We start from the raw sequence: 10,241 nt of genomic DNA, 5'->3' as shown, positions 1-10,241 counted from the left end.
TCGATATCGACACATTACTTACCTGAAAGAGATTCTCATCAATGTTTACAATCACACAGTGCGATTCAGGCAGAACAAGCAGATTGTGGTAAGTCTGCAGAGCACAGAGAAAGGCCCTCCCTTGGACTAAAATACCTTTAAGTAATAAATGTCTGTTTTGAAGAATTTAAGTATTAAAGCTAACTGTGTTATTACAGCAGTACTATGGGGCCACCACAAATGAGATTTTCAGTTGTGTTGAATCTTTTTTTTCTATATAACTATGAAGGATATACTTCTACTTCAAACAAATAAATGGATAAACAGAGATTTAGGAATGAAGCACCAAATATCCCAAGACTTAGACTAAAGCCATACAAATTTTTATCAGTGGTAGGGAAAAGTGTGAATTATGCTAGGAAAACTTCGTTTTCTTCCCTTTATTGGTGCGTAAGAGTAAACATAGCTCATATATATATTTTTAGCTCAATAATAGAAATCTCTTAGGATGATATGAAAATACTATGTCCAGATCACTTTCCTCAATACATGATTTTGTTAACTTTAAAAAATTGAATACTGAGTTTTTACCCAGTTAAATTATCTGATATATTTATCATAAAACCAGAGAAGAGGGGTGTTCGTTTGTAGCATTGACCTGTACTGAAGACAGATTGTTAATTTGGCCTATATATTATGAATTTTAACTTATTCTTTCCCTGTTAGTTGGATGGTGTGAGGGTGAGACCCCCTGCTCGTCCTCATGAAGGTATTCATATATACCAGAGGATAAGAAGAATTTACCTGAAGACGGATTTTGGCTTATACGTGAGCTTTGATGGCAATCAAAATGCAGGTAAGTGACACTAAGACAATGTGCAGGAATATTTATGCACTGTGTTAAAAAAATGTTCACATTCCAAAGGAGGTCCAAACCCAAGGCAAAATTAGAAACCTTCACCCTTTGAGCCTATGGCCTTTTGTGATATGAACTTCCAGAAAATGAAAATAAAAAGTATCTCCCAGGAACCAGAAAAACCATAAAACCAGCATTTATTTACCTGGATCCACCTGAACTTAGGAGAGATGAGAAGTAGAGTCAGACTGTTCTACTTTTTTCGTGTTAAGTAAGGCCTGAGTGATCAAAACCAAAAGCAAATCAGGATGATGGGGTGAAGTCTGAATCTGCCCCTTTGCCAGTTTAACCCCGTGATAGGACTGAGGTCCTCAAGCTACACGGCTGTGAGTGTGTCCTTTTACATCCTTTCCAGATAATCCCATTCTTTAGTGTTTCTCAGCAGGACTCTTATATCACACATACACAGCTCACTCAGGTAAGTTACCTCCTCTGTTCAAAGCAGAGTTACTCCTGATTTACAACAGACTATAGCCATGTTATTTCTGAGCGTATGGTGAAAGTTCTAGCCCATTTATACACATGACCATCATTCCAAATCCTAACATTCCAACTGCAGAAAGAAAAGGTCTGTTTTATAGGAATTCTGTTTCTCAACAGGCAAGCGGATTCTAAGTGAAGGGCAAAAAGCGGGTGGTGCATTCAGTTTGTTGCAAAGCAGTATGCACTAAGAGCACTCAGGTGGTGATGCCATGTTATATAATACCTTATTGGCTGCAGGAAACAACTTTTTTCATCATCCATTCTGCAGAGCACAGGAACATTCCTGTGAATACATGTATGTATGAACATGTATGTTCAGGGCTGTGTTCATATCCTTCATAGGAGGCATATGTCCCATTACCAACTCTGATCTGAATCATGAAATGTGGTACTTGGCACTGATTTCCACCTCTTCCATACATTCAGAAGCAAAGATTTCTATGTAATGGCTTTTTCTTTTTCTTCCGAACTTCTCTAGATATAAAGCTGGCCAACACCTACAGAAACAGAGTGGAAGGCTTGTGTGGTGACTTTGATGGGAGATATAGAAATGACTTTACAAAACCAGATGGTGTTTGGGTGAAGAATGTGAATGTATTTGGTGAGAGCTGGAAAGTTCCTCTGAAAAGAACAATCTCTCGTTTCAGGTACTTATTTTCTACTTAATATCCATGGCAAGCATAGCCACTGGAAGTGAGTGAATTAAGACATAGTTAATATCCAGGAATAATTATGCTGTCTTATTTCTGGTCTTTCTTCTTCCCTTGGTCTGTGTGTAGGGAGTTTTCCTGCTCATCACTACAGTGAACTACCAGTGCCCTTCTATCTAGCCAAAAGAGGCCTGAACTATCACTGCATTACTCCAATTCAATATCCCTCTTTGGAGTCACAGCCATTACAGCTGCTAGGGTACAGGGATGAATAAGATCTTTGCCAAGCTCATGGTCCCTAGCAAAGATAAATACATCCTGTTGTGCTGGATAGGCCTGAGGGAGGGCAAATCCTGGTTCAGTGTCATCCCTCCTTCTGGAACATGAAGGTAGCTTTGAAATCCATCAAGATGAATTCACAGTTCCTCCCAGAAGAGGTTCTTGAAGAGTCTTATTTCCTTACTTTCATGGCTATCTAGCGTTTTTTTGCCAGTACACAAAAAGTAAGGGCATTCTTTTGAATATAAATGAACATGATACTTGTGGTCAGGCAAATTCTGTGCTAATTAGTCCATACAGAACATTGAAACAGGTAGGGAAATAAGTTTTCTTCCTTCCTTCCTTCCGTCCTTCCTTCCCTCCTACCTACCTACATGCGGGATGTACAGAGAACTGATGGTTTCATAATGATTGAATTTACAGACGAGACGTCAACTCAGAAAATGAGTCCGAGGAGCAACCAGATCCAGGACTTTTCCAAGGCTGCAATGAAAATCAGCTGGGGCAAGTAAACAGAACTTCAAGATGTCAAATCCTGATTGATTCGAACGGTCCTTTCGTGAAGTGTCATTCTACAGTCCCACCAAATTTCTATGTCACGTAAGTGTGTGCTGCAGACAGTTGTTCTCCCCATTTGCAAAATCATTTTGGTGTTAGTTTCTGACAAGAACTTTGCATCTTCAGCCTCCAGGGTACTAATAGGAACCAAGGGTAGTAAATGTCTCTGGAGATCTGGGCCCAGTGATTCCATTATTGATATATTTAAATACCCTTATTTATTTTTAAATAATTGTGGTGATCTGTCTTTCCATCGATTTAGAGTTTCAATTTTCTATCAGCTCTAGAAAGTAGCTTTCCTCTTTTCCTACACAGATAAAGCAGCAGTGTTAAGCATTACACGCGTAGGCTGTGATTTCTAGTGTGCTTACAGTTCTCATCCACATTCAGTGAGAATTTAGCACCTGGCTCTTAGTTTCCTTTTAGCAATTCTAGCTTCATAAAATCTAGCCTTCATGCTATAGCCAGAAAGGCTGAAGCTGTCAGTGACACTTCTTGAATCTTTCATGGAGAAGTGCAAAAAACAGATTAGTGAAGAGTAACTAACCTGGTATCTTCAAGAAAGCCTCCCTCTGCTGTGTTTCCAGGCTCCTCTGGCCTCCTACATACACAATTCCTACACACCTAATTTTGAGCTGTATTAAACCTCTTGATTCATCCCCACATTCACCATTCATCCATCATCAGTCACAAAATTGCCGAGTAGCTGCCACTTTTCTTTAGTCACATAGTTGTACCCAAGGTTTAAAGGTAGATAATGCCCACCTCAGAGTCCCTCTTAGCTGTGAGAAGAAAGTGACGGTATCTTAAGCCAGATAAACTGTACCACTGGCTTCAATGCATATATCCTGATTCTTAACATAAGACTACTTTTCTTCTCACCCTAGAACTTGGTTGGGCAGCCTGTTCTACCATCTTAGTTGTTGCCTGATTTTTCTAAGGCACTGCATACTTGCAGATCCCATTCATCTCAGATCTCAATGCATCTGAAAATCAGGCCATGGATATGCAGGTGATGAGCAAAGCCAAGAAGGTAGCACTGGAAAAGAAACACTGGGTAAAATAGAACTCTGTGTCAATATTGAAGGCCTCTGGACATGGGGAGGGTACCCATGTATTGAAGGAAGTGTGTAGTCCATCTATAAGACTTAGCAGCACTAAAAAGTGCTCTATAAGCAAGATGCAGCCATGCTACAGCAAAACAGAAACAGATAGCAAATAATAACTTACTGTGACAAGCAGTCAGGTAACCTGTTCGTTGCTTGTTCATATATAAATGCCTCGCATGTTAGCAGCAGCTGCACAACAAATGACTTGATCTTCCCAATCATGTGGCTGGGGTTTTTTTTATTCCTCTGTTTTCCTGTCAGATACAGGAAAATGGAACTAACTCAGAGTCAGGCAGAAAAGCATCTGAAAATAAACAATAACAAAGGTATTGGGAATGACTGCTTTCTCATGTGGCACATAGGAGCTGCGTGTTTGATGTATGTGTGGAAGGAGATGAGGATGCTACCTTATGCCGCAGTCTGGAGGAATACGTGTTGGCTTGTCAGCAGCAAGGAGTCAATATGGAAGGCTGGAGGCAACAGACAGTTTGTGGTAAGCACAGGAAGAATCAGAAAGTATGGTTTCTGCCTAAAGGACTCCCAAAATATGACATTTGAGGCTTTTCTGACATGCACCATAAATCAAAGCTTCTCAGGGAGTAAAAGCGTGTTGATTCATGCTTCAGTCACTGCTCACAGTTTAGCATGTACACTTGCTTTTCTGGCCTCTCTTCTGTGTCCTATGCTGACTTTCACATTTAGACCCCAGCTTAGAAAGCTACTTAGGAAAGCAGAGCTGTCAAGCTCCCCTGTGGCCAGAAGTTTTGCGAGAGAAAAAAATGTTCCCATTACTAACCAGGCAAAAACGTTAACATTTTGGAGACTATCACAAGCCACAAATCTGAAGGAAAAACATTTCATTTTAGTCTCTTTTTAAATCTACAAAATATACTAATTCTCTTTTTTGCCTGTGAAATTTCAAGATCAAAAAGATTCAGCTGAAAACTCCAAATCTTTCAGACTAAAAAATGCTGAAATAAAACTTATAATAATATCAAACCCTTTTCTCCTAATTTTTATTTTCAAGTTGGGAGATTCATCAAACCATACTTCCCCTGCATCACCCATGGTTAGATGACTTTGTATTCTTGGTAAAACGTGGTTCCCAGAGTTGTGAAAAAAGCTCTGCTACTTGCAGGGATGGCTACCCTGAATGTGAGAAGTTATTTGAGATCAATGAACACCAGGAATGAGAACACAGCATACAAATAGCTTTCATGATGCATTTTCTGACTTTGGAGTGCTTTGCTTCCAATTTTGGTACCATTATATATGTATGCACATCTCTGTGTATGTGTGTTCATCATATTGCCTCCTACAAAATAGTAACGTCCTCTGGATCTCAAAGGGCATTGTGTAAGTAATGTACAACAGCCTGCTATAACTGGACTGTCCCTATTTTTACAGGTATATCATGTCCTGCCAATAGCAACTACAGCTCATGCATGACCGCATGCCCAGCATCCTGCAACAGCTTGACCAGCCCCTCTGAGTGCGAATCACCTTGTGTTGAAGGCTGTGAATGTCTCCCTGGCTATGTTCTCAGTGGTTTTGACTGCGTGCCTTACAATCAATGTGGCTGCACATACCTTAACAAATATTATGAGGTACAGTATCCCTGTGGGCAGCTCCCGCAGCACCAAAAAGTTATTTTCTTCTGCTAATTGACAATCTCCTCATTCTCCTCAGCATGTAATTTTGCATTAGAAACGAAGAGCAATTGTTTAATAAAATTCTTGTCTCTGGACAAAGGGAAGAGAGAGTAAATCACTTGGTCTGCCTCTGAAATTCACTCTGCCTGCCAGAATACTCAAGGCAGGCACTTGGAGAAAGTATATGATTACACTCTCACCTCAATGTTAATTCTTCACCTTTATTACACTAAATAATAGCCTCATAGGCTCTAAAGTTTACAATACAACAGTTAGTTACAGGGAAATTCTGTCAGTCACTGTGGTCCCTCTCCTCTCAGTGAAGAGTGGTCTAGGCAGGGCTCAGAGTCTGTAGAGTTGGCTATGACATGAAGAGAGCCCCAAGCAAGGCTGGATTCTGAGGAATACAGAGAATCCTCCATTGTTGCTGCAGAATAGAACAGCTTCATAATCTCATAGATTTCTGTTTTAACACTAGAGATTTGGTACAGAAAAGGCCTAAGCCAGTAAAGATTGTTTTATGGGAGGAGGGAGATGATACTTACTATGAACGGGTGGCACTTGCCTGAAAAATGGCACATAGCATTTCCACGTTGCCTTTGAGGCATGATGTGATGCATCTGCCACTCTCTTATTTCCAGCAACAGTTAGACATTGTTAGTTGCACATGGACTCCCACCTGGGGCTGGGATCTCATCCCCCAAACTCTTCTTTTGCTTTCTTTCTTGGGCCATCCTTGATTTCAAAGAGCTGGATTAGTAAAATGCTTAGTTGCTTTTCTGTACAAACTACTAAAAAAAAAAAAAATCATCTGCCCTGTTGCCATTCATCACGAGGCACCAGAGAGAGTAGCATGGGGCCCCACTGCCCCATTCATGTTTCTTCTGCCTGATTTTATTTGGTATTTTTTAACATTTAACTGCTGTCTTCCAGGTTGGAGAAATATTCACCACTGATGACTGCTCTCAGAGATGCCAGTGCACAGAAAGCTCCTCTGTCTCCTGCTCTAAGATAGTGTGTGGATCTGATGAAATCTGTGGCATTTCAAACTACAGTCGTGGATGCTACAGGAGTGAGTCAATGACCATCATATTGTGTTTGATGCTAAGAAGTCTTGATGTACTGCTTATGGGGCATCATTAGGTTAGGGATAGTTGCAACAGAGTGTGCACAGAAGAAAAGCACACAGGGGATCTTGCTCTAATGTTTCATTGTAGGAACAGTGTTTCTTTCCCTTATTTCTGTTGTCATGTACCAGTAATGTGCCTTAAAATACAGGGGATGTCCAGCATTAAGAGTCAGTGTAATCTAAGCAAGAACAGTTCTCTCAGGGTTGGATTATCTGAGAGTTTGAAGTGTTTCTCCTTCTTTTTTGCTAGGTGGACCATGTATGCCAGATCCTTGTAAGAATGATGGAGTTTGCTCTGAAACTACCAACAGCACCTCTCTTCCCTTCTACTGTGAATGTCCAGAACTGTACACAGGACTAAGCTGCGAGCTTGAAAAGATAGGTAATAAAACTAATTTTGGATTTTACTGTCTGCATTACACACACCACTTTCAAAAATGGGTGTCTTTGTGGACAAGACTGAGCTTGCTCTTAATTTCCATGCTGTAAATTAGTAACCCAGTGGGTGGATGCCTGTGATCATCCAAGCAGAAAGAAGGGGTCAGATCCCCCAGTGGAGAGGTGCTAGAAGGCATGACAGCAGGACTCTGGAGAGCATACAGGACCCGGATCTGACACCACTACAGAAAGCCACATTCATCAGAGAACACAGTATAAACCTAGAAGACAGGCAAGGGTTGAGAAAAAAATTCTGTTCACAGTATGGTTAGCTTTCACTGACAGGACTCTTATTTCTTCTTCAGACGATCCCATACTGGATCCTGAGGATCACACAGTTGCCATCGTCGTCGGAGTTGTGGCAGGCGTAGTTGTTATCGTCATTCTCATCTCCTCTATAGTGTGCATATACAGGTAAGGCTTTTCCCAGCTTTGCCACGTTCAGCAGAGTCGAGACATATACACCCCTTTAAGCACCTGTAAACCTCAAAACTCCCATTAGTCACATACCTGCAGCATCAGAAAGGAACCACAGCATTCAGGATCTTATTTGAGGAATGTGAGGGAAACAGCTTTTTCTACAGAAACGAACATATGCCATTTCCTTTACACAGGGCATATGCATCACTATCACAAAACTTGGGGTTCTCCAAAATCTGACTTCATTCATGCTCATACCATTATTTGACCTCCTTCTACAGCTAAGAATAGAAATTAAAAATGGTTGTTCTTTTTTTTTTTTCCATTTTACAGAAGGAAGAAAAAGGTGGGTATAGCTAGGAAATCAAGGGAATCTTCTTTGAAATACTCCAGTGATGTATGTGATGACAGAGTACATGAGCAAGATTACGGGTGCATCGTGAACACTGCATTTGATCAAAATTAATCTCCAAATACATACCTACACTTAGCAATATTTTTCCAATTAATTTGTATTACTTCCTGTTCTTGTATTTTAATGTAATTTAATAGTATTTCTAATAATTTGAGAATAAATAATAATAAATAAATCATTGCATTTGCTGAAAACCTTTGAAATTGTTCATCTAAAATATGTCTCAGATCTCATGTTGTAGACTCAAACTGATGTCCTAACTCACATAAGAGGCTGTTTGAAGCACACAAAGCCCAGACAGAATTTGCCAGCACAAATGCGCTGCACACCCTCACATACACAGCTCTGACAGATGTATAAACAGTAGACTGATGCAGTCAGAATTAATTATAGCATCCCAGGCAGGTCTTCATTAGGTCATCTTACCCAAATACTTCCATGGGGAGAGGATTAGCTGACTGAACTGGACACAGTTCTTACTCTTCTTCAGGCAAGGCATGTCCCAGCTGGGGAGACAAGCATATAAGAAGACACTGAGCTCATCTGGTGACAGGTGTAGCAAAAAAGATGACCCCATTGTCCCCCTCGGGAGTGCTGGAGCAAAAGAAGTGATAGTCTGAAGGATAGCTGCCTCCAGGCTGTCAGGGTGGAGTGGACAAGAAGTAGGATTGTCATCAGCCTCCAGCCTGGGGGGGGCTAAGCAAGAGCATAACTTAACAAAAACTTTCTGAAGAGTGAGATCTCCTTGGGGACAATAAACTCTCCGTGGGGTCTTTGCAAACCCTGAAGCTGCCCTATTCTAATGAATGTGGGTAGAGATCTGCATTGGCTCAGTCCCAGGCCTTGCTAAGGACCCCCCTTCAGCAGAAGATCAAAGGTGTTTGTGGCAAGGCCTAGTAACGAGCAGTGTGAGACACCCACACAGACCACTCGCAAGGCTGAGGGGATTGAGACACAGCCTGGCCCTTGTACAAGCCCTGTGTGAATTTCCAGCACCACGAGTGAAGCTTTGAGACGTAAGGAATGCACCATTAAGGTTTCCCTGATCCTTTTCCAGTTCTTTGCAGGCTCATTTCTGATTACAGTGAGGAACAGTGGGGGCTTCCCATTGCTTGTGCCATAATGCTGGTTATTATTTACTTACCCTTTCTCACGTACCCACAAATTTATGTGTGCTCTTAGCCAAAAAACTATTTGTGACCTCTACGAACAGTTAGGTGGATAAAAGGCATTTTACCCTGGTCCATTCAAGAACATGCCAGCTGCCCATACACGCACAGCTGAGCTATTTTGGAGAGGACGTGAATGGAAAGGGGCTTTCAGCCTCGTTACATAATGAAAACGAATCAGCGCGAGAGACCTACTTGTGCGTAAATGAACTGTCAACCTTATGCTGGAATTTCACCGCAGTTGTAACAGCATTTTTCCTGCCTGTTCAGCAGCAGCTTCCCATTGCGCTCTCGCGCTTGCCAACGGGGCCATTCTGTGAACGTTGGACGGTGCTGACCGCGCTCGCCTCCCCTCGCAGTGGCTGGGAGCACGGTCCCCACCCTGCAGGATCCCAGCCTGGGCTCTCCCAAGCAACAGGGCCCAGCTGTGCCCAGGTAAAGCAGATTTCTGGGTTTCCACGGGTACACCTTGCTATTTCAATACCTCAAGAATCGCCTTGGCTTTCCGCTGCAAAGCCCTGCAAGTACTTCAGACTTGAAACAGGCGCCAATAAAGAGGGCAGAATTGCAATTCAGTGCTCCACTGAATTAACTATTTCATGTCAAGAGAAGCCGGAACTACGGTAAAACCTTCTGCTGCTCTGATCTTTTAAATCAGCTGGCCTGCTCGCCTGCCTCTCGAAGTGCTGGGCTTTGAACAGGCTGCTTAGTTCAACTCACCCAGAGGACAGTTTTGTTGACAGTGAACCCTCCTTTTCAGCTCCCAGTGCTGGCAATAGCCCAGGCAGCCGCCGTACCTGCTCAGGTGGGCTCAGGCTGCCTGCGCTGCCCACCCCTCAGCTCAGAGCGCTCTTGCTGGGCACAACCGAGAGACGCCTCTGATATCCGGAAGGAAATTCCTGGGCCACAACACGGAGGACACATGAAAAGCCACCCAGAAACGTCTTTGCGCTGCAACGACCATTGGGATTTACTTTGAGCTGCACTTCCTTTGCTTCCCTTCGCCAGCTCAGCGTTGCCCTTCGCTCAGGAAAGGTTCACCCG

This window comes from Egretta garzetta, unplaced genomic scaffold, assembly GCF_000687185.1.
Source record: "Egretta garzetta isolate BGI_Z169 unplaced genomic scaffold, ASM68718v1 scaffold425, whole genome shotgun sequence".
NCBI lineage: Eukaryota > Metazoa > Chordata > Aves > Pelecaniformes > Ardeidae > Egretta > Egretta garzetta.
The sequence above is the reverse complement of the archived record's forward strand: the minus strand, read 5'-3'. Positions refer to the sequence as shown.